The 13915-nt window shown below is 47.2% G+C and overlaps 14 non-coding genes across 14 annotated transcripts in view; all 14 read left to right on the forward strand.

The window, feature by feature from the left end:
* The first annotated feature begins 356 nt into the window (after nucleotides 1-356).
* Nucleotides 357-428, forward strand: trnac-gca (transfer RNA cysteine (anticodon GCA)). The gene has a single exon. It is a non-coding gene; the product is annotated as a tRNA-Cys (tRNA).
* A 968-nt stretch (nucleotides 429-1396) lies between these two features.
* Nucleotides 1397-1468, forward strand: trnac-gca (transfer RNA cysteine (anticodon GCA)). The gene has a single exon. It is a non-coding gene; the product is annotated as a tRNA-Cys (tRNA).
* A 968-nt stretch (nucleotides 1469-2436) lies between these two features.
* Nucleotides 2437-2508, forward strand: trnac-gca (transfer RNA cysteine (anticodon GCA)). Its single transcript has one exon. It is a non-coding gene; the product is annotated as a tRNA-Cys (tRNA).
* Nucleotides 2509-3476: 968 nt separating this feature from the next.
* trnac-gca (transfer RNA cysteine (anticodon GCA)) lies at nucleotides 3477-3548 on the forward strand. The gene has a single exon. It is a non-coding gene; the product is annotated as a tRNA-Cys (tRNA).
* A 968-nt stretch (nucleotides 3549-4516) lies between these two features.
* On the forward strand, nucleotides 4517-4588 carry trnac-gca (transfer RNA cysteine (anticodon GCA)). Its single transcript has one exon. It is a non-coding gene; the product is annotated as a tRNA-Cys (tRNA).
* A 968-nt stretch (nucleotides 4589-5556) lies between these two features.
* Nucleotides 5557-5628, forward strand: trnac-gca (transfer RNA cysteine (anticodon GCA)). Its single transcript has one exon. It is a non-coding gene; the product is annotated as a tRNA-Cys (tRNA).
* A 968-nt stretch (nucleotides 5629-6596) lies between these two features.
* On the forward strand, nucleotides 6597-6668 carry trnac-gca (transfer RNA cysteine (anticodon GCA)). Its single transcript has one exon. It is a non-coding gene; the product is annotated as a tRNA-Cys (tRNA).
* A 968-nt stretch (nucleotides 6669-7636) lies between these two features.
* trnac-gca (transfer RNA cysteine (anticodon GCA)) lies at nucleotides 7637-7708 on the forward strand. The gene has a single exon. It is a non-coding gene; the product is annotated as a tRNA-Cys (tRNA).
* Nucleotides 7709-8677: 969 nt separating this feature from the next.
* Nucleotides 8678-8749, forward strand: trnac-gca (transfer RNA cysteine (anticodon GCA)). Its single transcript has one exon. It is a non-coding gene; the product is annotated as a tRNA-Cys (tRNA).
* Nucleotides 8750-9717: 968 nt separating this feature from the next.
* trnac-gca (transfer RNA cysteine (anticodon GCA)) lies at nucleotides 9718-9789 on the forward strand. The gene has a single exon. It is a non-coding gene; the product is annotated as a tRNA-Cys (tRNA).
* Nucleotides 9790-10757: 968 nt separating this feature from the next.
* trnac-gca (transfer RNA cysteine (anticodon GCA)) lies at nucleotides 10758-10829 on the forward strand. The gene has a single exon. It is a non-coding gene; the product is annotated as a tRNA-Cys (tRNA).
* Nucleotides 10830-11797: 968 nt separating this feature from the next.
* trnac-gca (transfer RNA cysteine (anticodon GCA)) lies at nucleotides 11798-11869 on the forward strand. The gene has a single exon. It is a non-coding gene; the product is annotated as a tRNA-Cys (tRNA).
* A 968-nt stretch (nucleotides 11870-12837) lies between these two features.
* On the forward strand, nucleotides 12838-12909 carry trnac-gca (transfer RNA cysteine (anticodon GCA)). Its single transcript has one exon. It is a non-coding gene; the product is annotated as a tRNA-Cys (tRNA).
* A 968-nt stretch (nucleotides 12910-13877) lies between these two features.
* Nucleotides 13878-13915, forward strand: part of trnac-gca (transfer RNA cysteine (anticodon GCA)) — a 72-nt gene continuing 34 nt past the window's right edge. Inside the window, exon 1 of the tRNA in view lies at nucleotides 13878-13915. This exon is cut by the window's right edge and continues 34 nt beyond it. This is a non-coding gene — a tRNA (tRNA-Cys).

Genomic DNA, 13915 nt, shown 5'->3' on the forward strand with positions numbered 1-13915 from the left:
GGCTGTCTTCAGCTTTGACACTCTGCTTCCATGACAAAAGCAATCTAGAGGTAGTCCTATTTCTTATATCCATGTTTCCGCTGTTGAACTTTTCATACTTGATTATGATTGAAACACAGCGCTTCCAAGACATCAATGCTTATGGCGTAAAGCACTTCTGATGCGAATGTGTGTTCCATTCCTACAGACCGAAATGAAAAAGCTTTTGGCGGTGGTTGAAAAGATCCCCATTTCATGTCTGGGTGCCTCTCTGTGAAAACAGTTCAGATGCTCTTGACATCGGAAGTGGTGTTATCTTATCGATTGTCTCTTTGGCTTGTTGGTTTTCTAGAATTTCTTCCCAAGCTATGGCAGCAGGGGGTATAGCTCAGTGGTAGAGCATTTGACTGCAGATCAAGAGGTCCCCAGTTCAAATCTGGGTGCCCCCTCATATAAAGATTGCATTGTTTAGGCCTGTCTTTTCACTGATGTGAGAGAGAAGGTCCTAGCAAGAGAGCTTGGCCTCCTTGTGCTGCCTAGTGTCCGAAAATGAACCGCACAAGGTTGTTGGGCTTTGTTTTCTTCATTATTAGCAGAGGATGGTTTCGATCCATCGACCTCTGGGTTATGGGCCCAGCACGCTTCCGCTGCGCCACTCTGCTAGCCATACACCCTAGATGGGACTCGAACCCACAATCCCTGGCTTAGGAGGCCAGTGCCTTATCCACTAGGTCACTGGAACTTGGAAAAAGCTCCTTGTATTGATTCTCCTTGCCTATCTTGCCTTTGCATTCTGCGGTCAAATACAAAGGACTGCATCTGACAATCCTCACGTGTCCCAAAGTATTCTGCTCACAACGCACCCAGATTTTAGCACAGGATGTAATCATTCCTTCCATCTGGTGGTCATGGGCCCAGCACCCTTACGCTGAACAGCTCTGCTACTTACCTGCCCAGGCAGGGTTATGGACACCAAAATATCTTCTCACTGGTTCGTTAAGCTTGTAGTGCACTTGGGAAACGCTGCCAGGAAAGGCTTGACATCATGGCTGTTTAGGGGAGGCTGTCTTCAGCTTCGACACTCTGCTTCCATGACAAAAGCAATCTAGAGGTAGGCCTATTTCTTATATCCATGTTTCCGCTATTGAACTTTTCATACTTGATTATGATTGAAACACAGCGCTTCCAAGACATCAATGCTTATGGCGTAAAGCACTTCTGATGCGAATGTGTGTTCCATTCCTACAGACCGAAATGAAAAAGCTTTTGGCGGTGGTTGAAAAGATCCCCATTTCATGTCTGGGTGCCTCTCTGTGAAAACAGTTCAGATGCTCTTGACATCGGAAGTGGTGTTATCTTATGGATTGTCTCTTTGGCTTGTTGGTTTTCTAGAATTTCTTCCCAAGCTATGGCAGCAGGGGGTATAGCTCAGTGGTAGAGCATTTGACTGCAGATCAAGAGGTCCCCAGTTCAAATCTGGGTGCCCCCTCATTTAAAGATTGCATTGTTTAGGCCTGTCTTTTCACTGATGTGAGAGAGAAGGTCCTAGCAAGAGAGCTTGGCCTCCTTGTGCTGCCTAGTATCCGAAAATGAACCGCACAAGGTTGTTGGGTTTTGTTTTCTTCATTATTAGCAGAGGATGGTTTCGATCCATCGACCTCTGGGTTATGGGCCCAGCACGCTTCCGCTGCGCCACTCTGCTAGCCATGCACCCTAGATGGGACTCGAACCCACAATCCCTGGCTTAGGAGGCCAGTGCCTTATCCACTAGGTCACTGGAACTTGGAAAAAGCTCCTTGTATTGATTCTCCTTGCCTATCTTGCCTTTGCATTCTGCGGTCAAATACAAAGGACTGCATCTGACAATCCTCACGTGTCCCAAAGTATTCTGCTCACAACGCACCCAGATTTTAGCACAGGATGTAATCATTCCTTCCATCTGGTGGTCATGGGCCCAGCACCCTTACGCTGAACAGCTCTGCTACTTTCCTGCCCAGGCAGGGTTATGGACACCAAAATATCTTCTCACTGGTTCGTTAAGCTTGTAGTGCACTTGGGAAACGCTGCCAGGAAAGGCTTGGCATCATGGCTGTTTAGGGGAGGCTGTCTTCAGCTTTGACACTCTGCTTCCATGACAAAAGCAATCTAGAGGTAGTCCTATTTCTTATATCCATGTTTCCGCTGTTGAACTTTTCATACTTGATTATGATTGAAACACAGCGCTTCCAAGACATCAATGCTTATGGCGTAAAGCACTTCTGATGCGAATGTGTGTTCCATTCCTACAGACCGAAATGAAAAAGCTTTTGGCGGTGGTTGAAAAGATCCCCATTTCATGTCTGGGTGCCTCTCTGTGAAAACAGTTCAGATGCTCTTGACATCGGAAGTGGTGTTATCTTATGGATTGTCTCTTTGGCTTGTTGGTTTTCTAGAATTTCTTCCCAAGCTATGGCAGCAGGGGGTATAGCTCAGTGGTAGAGCATTTGACTGCAGATCAAGAGGTCCCCAGTTCAAATCTGGGTGCCCCCTCATATAAAGATTGCATTGTTTAGGCCTGTCTTTTCACTGATGTGAGAGAGAAGGTCCTAGCAAGAGAGCTTGGCCTCCTTGTGCTGCCTAGTGTCCGAAAATGAACCGCACAAGGGGTTTGGGCTTTGTTTTCTTCATTATTAGCAGAGGATGGTTTCGATCCATCGACCTCTGGGTTATGGGCCCAGCACGCTTCCGCTGCGCCACTCTGCTAGCCATACACCCTAGATGGGACTCGAACCCACAATCCCTGGCTTAGGAGGCCAGTGCCTTATCCACTAGGTCACTGGAACTTGGAAAAAGCTCCTTGTATTGATTCTCCTTGCCTATCTTGCCTTTGCATTCTGCGGTCAAATACAAAGGACTGCATCTGACAATCCTCACGTGTCCCAAAGTATTCTGCTCACAACGCACCCAGATTTTAGCACAGGATGTAATCATTCCTTCCATCTGGTGGTCATGGGCCCAGCACCCTTACGCTGAACAGCTCTGCTACTTTCCTGCCCAGGCAGGGTTATGGACACCAAAATATCTTCTCACTGGTTCGTTAAGCTTGTAGTGCACTTGGGAAACGCTGCCAGGAAAGGCTTGGCATCATGGCTGTTTAGGGGAGGCTGTCTTCAGCTTTGACACTCTGCTTCCATGACAAAAGCAATCTAGAGGTAGTCCTATTTCTTATATCCATGTTTCCGCTGTTGAACTTTTCATACTTGATTATGATTGAAACACAGCGCTTCCAAGACATCAATGCTTATGGCGTAAAGCACTTCTGATGCGAATGTGTGTTCCATTCCTACAGACCGAAATGAAAAAGCTTTTGGCGGTGGTTGAAAAGATCCCCATTTCATGTCTGGGTGCCTCTCTGTGAAAACAGTTCAGATGCTCTTGACATCGGAAGTGGTGTTATCTTATCGATTGTCTCTTTGGCTTGTTGGTTTTCTAGAATTTCTTCCCAAGCTATGGCAGCAGGGGGTATAGCTCAGTGGTAGAGCATTTGACTGCAGATCAAGAGGTCCCCAGTTCAAATCTGGGTGCCCCCTCATATAAAGATTGCATTGTTTAGGCCTGTCTTTTCACTGATGTGAGAGAGAAGGTCCTAGCAAGAGAGCTTGGCCTCCTTGTGCTGCCTAGTGTCCGAAAATGAACCGCACAAGGTTGTTGGGCTTTGTTTTCTTCATTATTAGCAGAGGATGGTTTCGATCCATCGACCTCTGGGTTATGGGCCCAGCACGCTTCCGCTGCGCCACTCTGCTAGCCATACACCCTAGATGGGACTCGAACCCACAATCCCTGGCTTAGGAGGCCAGTGCCTTATCCACTAGGTCACTGGAACTTGGAAAAAGCTCCTTGTATTGATTCTCCTTGCCTATCTTGCCTTTGCATTCTGCGGTCAAATACAAAGGACTGCATCTGACAATCCTCACGTGTCCCAAAGTATTCTGCTCACAACGCACCCAGATTTTAGCACAGGATGTAATCATTCCTTCCATCTGGTGGTCATGGGCCCAGCACCCTTACGCTGAACAGCTCTGCTACTTACCTGCCCAGGCAGGGTTATGGACACCAAAATATCTTCTCACTGGTTCGTTAAGCTTGTAGTGCACTTGGGAAACGCTGCCAGGAAAGGCTTGACATCATGGCTGTTTAGGGGAGGCTGTCTTCAGCTTCGACACTCTGCTTCCATGACAAAAGCAATCTAGAGGTAGGCCTATTTCTTATATCCATGTTTCCGCTATTGAACTTTTCATACTTGATTATGATTGAAACACAGCGCTTCCAAGACATCAATGCTTATGGCGTAAAGCACTTCTGATGCGAATGTGTGTTCCATTCCTACAGACCGAAATGAAAAAGCTTTTGGCGGTGGTTGAAAAGATCCCCATTTCATGTCTGGGTGCCTCTCTGTGAAAACAGTTCAGATGCTCTTGACATCGGAAGTGGTGTTATCTTATGGATTGTCTCTTTGGCTTGTTGGTTTTCTAGAATTTCTTCCCAAGCTATGGCAGCAGGGGGTATAGCTCAGTGGTAGAGCATTTGACTGCAGATCAAGAGGTCCCCAGTTCAAATCTGGGTGCCCCCTCATTTAAAGATTGCATTGTTTAGGCCTGTCTTTTCACTGATGTGAGAGAGAAGGTCCTAGCAAGAGAGCTTGGCCTCCTTGTGCTGCCTAGTATCCGAAAATGAACCGCACAAGGTTGTTGGGTTTTGTTTTCTTCATTATTAGCAGAGGATGGTTTCGATCCATCGACCTCTGGGTTATGGGCCCAGCACGCTTCCGCTGCGCCACTCTGCTAGCCATGCACCCTAGATGGGACTCGAACCCACAATCCCTGGCTTAGGAGGCCAGTGCCTTATCCACTAGGTCACTGGAACTTGGAAAAAGCTCCTTGTATTGATTCTCCTTGCCTATCTTGCCTTTGCATTCTGCGGTCAAATACAAAGGACTGCATCTGACAATCCTCACGTGTCCCAAAGTATTCTGCTCACAACGCACCCAGATTTTAGCACAGGATGTAATCATTCCTTCCATCTGGTGGTCATGGGCCCAGCACCCTTACGCTGAACAGCTCTGCTACTTTCCTGCCCAGGCAGGGTTATGGACACCAAAATATCTTCTCACTGGTTCGTTAAGCTTGTAGTGCACTTGGGAAACGCTGCCAGGAAAGGCTTGGCATCATGGCTGTTTAGGGGAGGCTGTCTTCAGCTTTGACACTCTGCTTCCATGACAAAAGCAATCTAGAGGTAGTCCTATTTCTTATATCCATGTTTCCGCTGTTGAACTTTTCATACTTGATTATGATTGAAACACAGCGCTTCCAAGACATCAATGCTTATGGCGTAAAGCACTTCTGATGCGAATGTGTGTTCCATTCCTACAGACCGAAATGAAAAAGCTTTTGGCGGTGGTTGAAAAGATCCCCATTTCATGTCTGGGTGCCTCTCTGTGAAAACAGTTCAGATGCTCTTGACATCGGAAGTGGTGTTATCTTATCGATTGTCTCTTTGGCTTGTTGGTTTTCTAGAATTTCTTCCCAAGCTATGGCAGCAGGGGGTATAGCTCAGTGGTAGAGCATTTGACTGCAGATCAAGAGGTCCCCAGTTCAAATCTGGGTGCCCCCTCATATAAAGATTGCATTGTTTAGGCCTGTCTTTTCACTGATGTGAGAGAGAAGGTCCTAGCAAGAGAGCTTGGCCTCCTTGTGCTGCCTAGTGTCCGAAAATGAACCGCACAAGGTTGTTGGGCTTTGTTTTCTTCATTATTAGCAGAGGATGGTTTCGATCCATCGACCTCTGGGTTATGGGCCCAGCACGCTTCCGCTGCGCCACTCTGCTAGCCATACACCCTAGATGGGACTCGAACCCACAATCCCTGGCTTAGGAGGCCAGTGCCTTATCCACTAGGTCACTGGAACTTGGAAAAAGCTCCTTGTATTGATTCTCCTTGCCTATCTTGCCTTTGCATTCTGCGGTCAAATACAAAGGACTGCATCTGACAATCCTCACGTGTCCCAAAGTATTCTGCTCACAACGCACCCAGATTTTAGCACAGGATGTAATCATTCCTTCCATCTGGTGGTCATGGGCCCAGCACCCTTACGCTGAACAGCTCTGCTACTTACCTGCCCAGGCAGGGTTATGGACACCAAAATATCTTCTCACTGGTTCGTTAAGCTTGTAGTGCACTTGGGAAACGCTGCCAGGAAAGGCTTGACATCATGGCTGTTTAGGGGAGGCTGTCTTCAGCTTCGACACTCTGCTTCCATGACAAAAGCAATCTAGAGGTAGGCCTATTTCTTATATCCATGTTTCCGCTATTGAACTTTTCATACTTGATTATGATTGAAACACAGCGCTTCCAAGACATCAATGCTTATGGCGTAAAGCACTTCTGATGCGAATGTGTGTTCCATTCCTACAGACCGAAATGAAAAAGCTTTTGGCGGTGGTTGAAAAGATCCCCATTTCATGTCTGGGTGCCTCTCTGTGAAAACAGTTCAGATGCTCTTGACATCGGAAGTGGTGTTATCTTATGGATTGTCTCTTTGGCTTGTTGGTTTTCTAGAATTTCTTCCCAAGCTATGGCAGCAGGGGGTATAGCTCAGTGGTAGAGCATTTGACTGCAGATCAAGAGGTCCCCAGTTCAAATCTGGGTGCCCCCTCATTTAAAGATTGCATTGTTTAGGCCTGTCTTTTCACTGATGTGAGAGAGAAGGTCCTAGCAAGAGAGCTTGGCCTCCTTGTGCTGCCTAGTATCCGAAAATGAACCGCACAAGGTTGTTGGGTTTTGTTTTCTTCATTATTAGCAGAGGATGGTTTCGATCCATCGACCTCTGGGTTATGGGCCCAGCACGCTTCCGCTGCGCCACTCTGCTAGCCATGCACCCTAGATGGGACTCGAACCCACAATCCCTGGCTTAGGAGGCCAGTGCCTTATCCACTAGGTCACTGGAACTTGGAAAAAGCTCCTTGTATTGATTCTCCTTGCCTATCTTGCCTTTGCATTCTGCGGTCAAATACAAAGGACTGCATCTGACAATCCTCACGTGTCCCAAAGTATTCTGCTCACAACGCACCCAGATTTTAGCACAGGATGTAATCATTCCTTCCATCTGGTGGTCATGGGCCCAGCACCCTTACGCTGAACAGCTCTGCTACTTTCCTGCCCAGGCAGGGTTATGGACACCAAAATATCTTCTCACTGGTTCGTTAAGCTTGTAGTGCACTTGGGAAACGCTGCCAGGAAAGGCTTGGCATCATGGCTGTTTAGGGGAGGCTGTCTTCAGCTTTGACACTCTGCTTCCATGACAAAAGCAATCTAGAGGTAGTCCTATTTCTTATATCCATGTTTCCGCTGTTGAACTTTTCATACTTGATTATGATTGAAACACAGCGCTTCCAAGACATCAATGCTTATGGCGTAAAGCACTTCTGATGCGAATGTGTGTTCCATTCCTACAGACCGAAATGAAAAAGCTTTTGGCGGTGGTTGAAAAGATCCCCATTTCATGTCTGGGTGCCTCTCTGTGAAAACAGTTCAGATGCTCTTGACATCGGAAGTGGTGTTATCTTATGGATTGTCTCTTTGGCTTGTTGGTTTTCTAGAATTTCTTCCCAAGCTATGGCAGCAGGGGGTATAGCTCAGTGGTAGAGCATTTGACTGCAGATCAAGAGGTCCCCAGTTCAAATCTGGGTGCCCCCTCATATAAAGATTGCATTGTTTAGGCCTGTCTTTTCACTGATGTGAGAGAGAAGGTCCTAGCAAGAGAGCTTGGCCTCCTTGTGCTGCCTAGTGTCCGAAAATGAACCGCACAAGGGGTTTGGGCTTTGTTTTCTTCATTATTAGCAGAGGATGGTTTCGATCCATCGACCTCTGGGTTATGGGCCCAGCACGCTTCCGCTGCGCCACTCTGCTAGCCATACACCCTAGATGGGACTCGAACCCACAATCCCTGGCTTAGGAGGCCAGTGCCTTATCCACTAGGTCACTGGAACTTGGAAAAAGCTCCTTGTATTGATTCTCCTTGCCTATCTTGCCTTTGCATTCTGCGGTCAAATACAAAGGACTGCATCTGACAATCCTCACGTGTCCCAAAGTATTCTGCTCACAACGCACCCAGATTTTAGCACAGGATGTAATCATTCCTTCCATCTGGTGGTCATGGGCCCAGCACCCTTACGCTGAACAGCTCTGCTACTTTCCTGCCCAGGCAGGGTTATGGACACCAAAATATCTTCTCACTGGTTCGTTAAGCTTGTAGTGCACTTGGGAAACGCTGCCAGGAAAGGCTTGGCATCATGGCTGTTTAGGGGAGGCTGTCTTCAGCTTTGACACTCTGCTTCCATGACAAAAGCAATCTAGAGGTAGTCCTATTTCTTATATCCATGTTTCCGCTGTTGAACTTTTCATTACTTGATTATGATTGAAACACAGCGCTTCCAAGACATCAATGCTTATGGCGTAAAGCACTTCTGATGCGAATGTGTGTTCCATTCCTACAGACCGAAATGAAAAAGCTTTTGGCGGTGGTTGAAAAGATCCCCATTTCATGTCTGGGTGCCTCTCTGTGAAAACAGTTCAGATGCTCTTGACATCGGAAGTGGTGTTATCTTATCGATTGTCTCTTTGGCTTGTTGGTTTTCTAGAATTTCTTCCCAAGCTATGGCAGCAGGGGGTATAGCTCAGTGGTAGAGCATTTGACTGCAGATCAAGAGGTCCCCAGTTCAAATCTGGGTGCCCCCTCATATAAAGATTGCATTGTTTAGGCCTGTCTTTTCACTGATGTGAGAGAGAAGGTCCTAGCAAGAGAGCTTGGCCTCCTTGTGCTGCCTAGTGTCCGAAAATGAACCGCACAAGGGGTTTGGGCTTTGTTTTCTTCATTATTAGCAGAGGATGGTTTCGATCCATCGACCTCTGGGTTATGGGCCCAGCACGCTTCCGCTGCGCCACTCTGCTAGCCATACACCCTAGATGGGACTCGAACCCACAATCCCTGGCTTAGGAGGCCAGTGCCTTATCCACTAGGTCACTGGAACTTGGAAAAAGCTCCTTGTATTGATTCTCCTTGCCTATCTTGCCTTTGCATTCTGCGGTCAAATACAAAGGACTGCATCTGACAATCCTCACGTGTCCCAAAGTATTCTGCTCACAACGCACCCAGATTTTAGCACAGGATGTAATCATTCCTTCCATCTGGTGGTCATGGGCCCAGCACCCTTACGCTGAACAGCTCTGCTACTTTCCTGCCCAGGCAGGGTTATGGACACCAAAATATCTTCTCACTGGTTCGTTAAGCTTGTAGTGCACTTGGGAAACGCTGCCAGGAAAGGCTTGGCATCATGGCTGTTTAGGGGAGGCTGTCTTCAGCTTTGACACTCTGCTTCCATGACAAAAGCAATCTAGAGGTAGTCCTATTTCTTATATCCATGTTTCCGCTGTTGAACTTTTCATACTTGATTATGATTGAAACACAGCGCTTCCAAGACATCAATGCTTATGGCGTAAAGCACTTCTGATGCGAATGTGTGTTCCATTCCTACAGACCGAAATGAAAAAGCTTTTGGCGGTGGTTGAAAAGATCCCCATTTCATGTCTGGGTGCCTCTCTGTGAAAACAGTTCAGATGCTCTTGACATCGGAAGTGGTGTTATCTTATCGATTGTCTCTTTGGCTTGTTGGTTTTCTAGAATTTCTTCCCAAGCTATGGCAGCAGGGGGTATAGCTCAGTGGTAGAGCATTTGACTGCAGATCAAGAGGTCCCCAGTTCAAATCTGGGTGCCCCCTCATATAAAGATTGCATTGTTTAGGCCTGTCTTTTCACTGATGTGAGAGAGAAGGTCCTAGCAAGAGAGCTTGGCCTCCTTGTGCTGCCTAGTGTCCGAAAATGAACCGCACAAGGTTGTTGGGCTTTGTTTTCTTCATTATTAGCAGAGGATGGTTTCGATCCATCGACCTCTGGGTTATGGGCCCAGCACGCTTCCGCTGCGCCACTCTGCTAGCCATACACCCTAGATGGGACTCGAACCCACAATCCCTGGCTTAGGAGGCCAGTGCCTTATCCACTAGGTCACTGGAACTTGGAAAAAGCTCCTTGTATTGATTCTCCTTGCCTATCTTGCCTTTGCATTCTGCGGTCAAATACAAAGGACTGCATCTGACAATCCTCACGTGTCCCAAAGTATTCTGCTCACAACGCACCCAGATTTTAGCACAGGATGTAATCATTCCTTCCATCTGGTGGTCATGGGCCCAGCACCCTTACGCTGAACAGCTCTGCTACTTTCCTGCCCAGGCAGGGTTATGGACACCAAAATATCTTCTCACTGGTTCGTTAAGCTTGTAGTGCACTTGGGAAACGCTGCCAGGAAAGGCTTGGCATCATGGCTGTTTAGGGGAGGCTGTCTTCAGCTTTGACACTCTGCTTCCATGACAAAAGCAATCTAGAGGTAGTCCTATTTCTTATATCCATGTTTCCGCTGTTGAACTTTTCATACTTGATTATGATTGAAACACAGCGCTTCCAAGACATCAATGCTTATGGCGTAAAGCACTTCTGATGCGAATGTGTGTTCCATTCCTACAGACCGAAATGAAAAAGCTTTTGGCGGTGGTTGAAAAGATCCCCATTTCATGTCTGGGTGCCTCTCTGTGAAAACAGTTCAGATGCTCTTGACATCGGAAGTGGTGTTATCTTATCGATTGTCTCTTTGGCTTGTTGGTTTTCTAGAATTTCTTCCCAAGCTATGGCAGCAGGGGGTATAGCTCAGTGGTAGAGCATTTGACTGCAGATCAAGAGGTCCCCAGTTCAAATCTGGGTGCCCCCTCATTTAAAGATTGCATTGTTTAGGCCTGTCTTTTCACTGATGTGAGGGAGAAGGTCCTAGCAAGAGAGCTTGGCCTCCTTGTGCTGCCTAGTATCCGAAAATGAACCACACAAGGTTGTTGGGTTTTGTTTTCTTCATTATTAGCAGAGGATGGTTTCGATCCATCGACCTCTGGGTTATGGGCCCAGCACGCTTCCGCTGCGCCACTCTGCTAGCCATGCACCCTAGATGGGACTCGAACCCACAATCCCAGGCTTAGGAGGCCAGTGCCTTATCCACTAGGTCACTGGAACTTGGAAAAAGCTCCTTATATTGATTCTCCTTGCCTATCTTGCCTTTGCATTCTGCGGTCAAATACAAAGGACTGCATCTGACAATCCTCACGTGTCCCAAAGTATTCTGCTCACAACGCACCCAGATTTTAGCACAGGATGTAATCATTCCTTCCATCTGGTGGTCATGGGCCCAGCACCCTTACGCTGAACAGCTCTGCTACTTTCCTGCCCAGGCAGGGTTATGGACACCAAAATATCTTCTCACTGGTTCGTTAAGCTTGTAGTGCACTTGGGAAACGCTGCCAGGAAAGGCTTGGCATCATGGCTGTTTAGGGGAGGCTGTCTTCAGCTTTGACACTCTGCTTCCATGACAAAAGCAATCTAGAGGTAGTCCTATTTCTTATATCCATGTTTCCGCTGTTGAACTTTTCATACTTGATTATGATTGAAACACAGCGCTTCCAAGACATCAATGCTTATGGCGTAAAGCACTTCTGATGCGAATGTGTGTTCCATTCCTACAGACCGAAATGAAAAAGCTTTTGGCGGTGGTTGAAAAGATCCCCATTTCATGTCTGGGTGCCTCTCTGTGAAAACAGTTCAGATGCTCTTGACATCGGAAGTGGTGTTATCTTATCGATTGTCTCTTTGGCTTGTTGGTTTTCTAGAATTTCTTCCCAAGCTATGGCAGCAGGGGGTATAGCTCAGTGGTAGAGCATTTGACTGCAGATCAAGAGGTCCCCAGTTCAAATCTGGGTGCCCCCTCATATAAAGATTGCATTGTTTAGGCCTGTCTTTTCACTGATGTGAGAGAGAAGGTCCTAGCAAGAGAGCTTGGCCTCCTTGTGCTGCCTAGTGTCCGAAAATGAACCGCACAAGGTTGTTGGGCTTTGTTTTCTTCATTATTAGCAGAGGATGGTTTCGATCCATCGACCTCTGGGTTATGGGCCCAGCACGCTTCCGCTGCGCCACTCTGCTAGCCATACACCCTAGATGGGACTCGAACCCACAATCCCTGGCTTAGGAGGCCAGTGCCTTATCCACTAGGTCACTGGAACTTGGAAAAAGCTCCTTGTATTGATTCTCCTTGCCTATCTTGCCTTTGCATTCTGCGGTCAAATACAAAGGACTGCATCTGACAATCCTCACGTGTCCCAAAGTATTCTGCTCACAACGCACCCAGATTTTAGCACAGGATGTAATCATTCCTTCCATCTGGTGGTCATGGGCCCAGCACCCTTACGCTGAACAGCTCTGCTACTTACCTGCCCAGGCAGGGTTATGGACACCAAAATATCTTCTCACTGGTTCGTTAAGCTTGTAGTGCACTTGGGAAACGCTGCCAGGAAAGGCTTGGCATCATGGCTGTTTAGGGGAGGCTGTCTTCAGCTTTGACACTCTGCTTCCATGACAAAAGCAATCTAGAGGTAGTCCTATTTCTTATATCCATGTTTCCGCTGTTGAACTTTTCATACTTGATTATGATTGAAACACAGCGCTTCCAAGACATCAATGCTTATGGCGTAAAGCACTTCTGATGCGAATGTGTGTTCCATTCCTACAGACCGAAATGAAAAAGCTTTTGGCGGTGGTTGAAAAGATCCCCATTTCATGTCTGGGTGCCTCTCTGTGAAAACAGTTCAGATGCTCTTGACATCGGAAGTGGTGTTATCTTATCGATTGTCTCTTTGGCTTGTTGGTTTTCTAGAATTTCTTCCCAAGCTATGGCAGCAGGGGGTATAGCTCAGTGGTAGAGCATTTGACTGCAGATCAAGAGGTCCCCAGTTCAAATCTGGGTGCCCCCTCATTTAAAGATTGCATTGTTTAGGCCTGTCTTTTCACTGATGTGAGAGAGAAGGTCCTAGCAAGAGAGCTTGGCCTCCTTGTGCTGCCTAGTATCCGAAAATGAACCGCACAAGGTTGTTGGGTTTTGTTTTCTTCATTATTAGCAGAGGATGGTTTCGATCCATCGACCTCTGGGTTATGGGCCCAGCACGCTTCCGCTGCGCCACTCTGCTAGCCATGCACCCTAGATGGGACTCGAACCCACAATCCCAGGCTTAGGAGGCCAGTGCCTTATCCACTAGGTCACTGGAACTTGGAAAAAGCTCCTTATATTGATTCTCCTTGCCTATCTTGCCTTTGCATTCTGCGGTCAAATACAAAGGACTGCATCTGACAATCCTCACGTGTCCCAAAGTATTCTGCTCACAACGCACCCAGATTTTAGCACAGGATGTAATCATTCCTTCCATCTGGTGGTCATGGGCCCAGCACCCTTACGCTGAACAGCTCTGCTACTTTCCTGCCCAGGCAGGGTTATGGACACCAAAATATCTTCTCACTGGTTCGTTAAGCTTGTAGTGCACTTGGGAAACGCTGCCAGGAAAGGCTTGGCATCATGGCTGTTTAGGGGAGGCTGTCTTCAGCTTTGACACTCTGCTTCCATGACAAAAGCAATCTAGAGGTAGTCCTATTTCTTATATCCATGTTTCCGCTGTTGAACTTTTCATACTTGATTATGATTGAAACACAGCGCTTCCAAGACATCAATGCTTATGGCGTAAAGCACTTCTGATGCGAATGTGTGTTCCATTCCTACAGACCGAAATGAAAAAGCTTTTGGCGGTGGTTGAAAAGATCCCCATTTCATGTCTGGGTGCCTCTCTGTGAAAACAGTTCAGATGCTCTTGACATCGGAAGTGGTGTTATCTTATCGATTGTCTCTTTGGCTTGTTGGTTTTCTAGAATTTCTTCCCAAGCTATGGCAGCAGGGGGTATAGCTCAGTGGTAGAGCATTTGACTGCAGAT

Source organism: Hoplias malabaricus, chromosome 6 (assembly GCF_029633855.1).
Source record: "Hoplias malabaricus isolate fHopMal1 chromosome 6, fHopMal1.hap1, whole genome shotgun sequence".
Classification (NCBI taxonomy): Eukaryota; Metazoa; Chordata; class Actinopteri; order Characiformes; family Erythrinidae; genus Hoplias; species Hoplias malabaricus.